Here is a 1,676-nt window from a genome sequence, read left to right on the forward strand (position 1 = left end):
AACATATGTCTCTTTATAAGGTGACAAAGCTCTGCTCCTGCAGCCTGTGGAGTCCTTATAGATCCTGCTCTGAGTGAATCAAATGAACCAAAACATAAACCAGTTCCTTAAAACTGATTAGTCAGTCTAGTGAAAAGTTTCACTTTCCTTTTTGTAATGTATTTGGGATCACACACTCCACATCTCTGTGAAAAGTTTTAAAGTTTTCTAGTTGAATAAATAAGTTGCTTAGTCTGTCTGTGTGCTTCATCAAACGTGCAAAAATCAGTCAGAAAAATCTCTATTTATTAACAGCAATGTTTAGCCAAACACCTGGTGTCATGTATATCTGTTACTGCAAAGAACATAAACAATTTAAACATGTTCTGGTGAATCCCAAAGAACAAATAGTAGAAGTTGTATAGATTTTTATCTAGATAAATGAACCATAAAGTATGTAGCTATGTGTATTTGTTCAGACATGCAGCACCATGTTTGGACCTGACACTGTTCCAGTTTTCAGGGAACAGGGTTACAGCAAAGTAACCCGAGACGTTCCCTTTCAAAGGCTACACTCAATGCTGCATGAAAATGATATGGGAACGAGAGTACCAACGCCGCCGCACTGCAAGTGTCTGGACCCCAAGGTTGTGTAGCGTGTGCGCACAAGGCCGAGAGGGTCTCAGAACTATGCCTGGGCAGCTAACTCGGGGACCCATGAGCCCGGAGTAGCATCAACATCCAGACTATAAATGTAACAAATGTGTGCAACCGCCCCCCGGTTGCGGCCCCAAAACGTGTAAAAGCTGCTCTGACTCACGCCACTGGCTGATGCGGTAGACGTAAATTTGAAGATCACGTACTGGACACAGTAAGTGAAGTCTCTCCTGCTCCAATGCTGTAAAAGGCAGAGGACAGAAGGCTTTAAAACAATAGGGTGCATATTGAGAATAGAACTTTCGGAAGATAGTTCAGTGAGGATGCAAAATGGCCCTGACTAGCCCAGGGGCAAAGTCTAGGCAGGATGGGGAAACTGACAGATGTCCAATCCTCTTAGCAAGGTATTGGCCATTAGAAAAACCATCTTAAGGGTCAGACACCTGAGGCACTGACTCTAGTGGTTCCTAATTGGACCTTTGAGCACGATAGATAAAACCCACAAAAGGGACCGTGGCTCTAGTGGGTGGCCTCAACCGTTTAGCTCCATGAATGTAACGGGTAACTAAAAGGGTGTTTTTCCACAGTAACCCCATCGATCAGGACGTGGCAGGCTGAAATAGCAGTTACATATGTCTTGAGAGTACTAGGGCACAAGCCCAAAGACAACTTTTCCTGCAGAAGCTCCAGCACTAAAACAATTCGGCAGTGGACTGGGTCTATCTGCTTCGTTATGCACCAATTTCAAATACATTCCTTTTGAGGGCATAAACTTTTCTAGGAGAGGGAGGGGCTGGAAGAGTCAGAGAGTAGCAAAGGGAACATTTGCTGATCTTAAGAGGCAAAGAGGTTCACCTCTGCTACATGAAATCTCTCCAGATTGACTGACTACTTCAGGGTGGGGTTTCCATTCCCCGTGTGTCAGAGATTGACTGGACAGTACAACTGCTCCCACATTCATATGCCCTGGAATGTAAATCGCCCTGAGGGAGAGGAACCTGGTGCGCTAGCTAACTAGCGGGGCAAGCACAGTCCGCCCT

This window comes from Clarias gariepinus, unplaced genomic scaffold (assembly GCF_024256425.1).
Source record: "Clarias gariepinus isolate MV-2021 ecotype Netherlands unplaced genomic scaffold, CGAR_prim_01v2 scaffold_32, whole genome shotgun sequence".
In the NCBI taxonomy this organism is placed as follows: Eukaryota; Metazoa; Chordata; class Actinopteri; order Siluriformes; family Clariidae; genus Clarias; species Clarias gariepinus.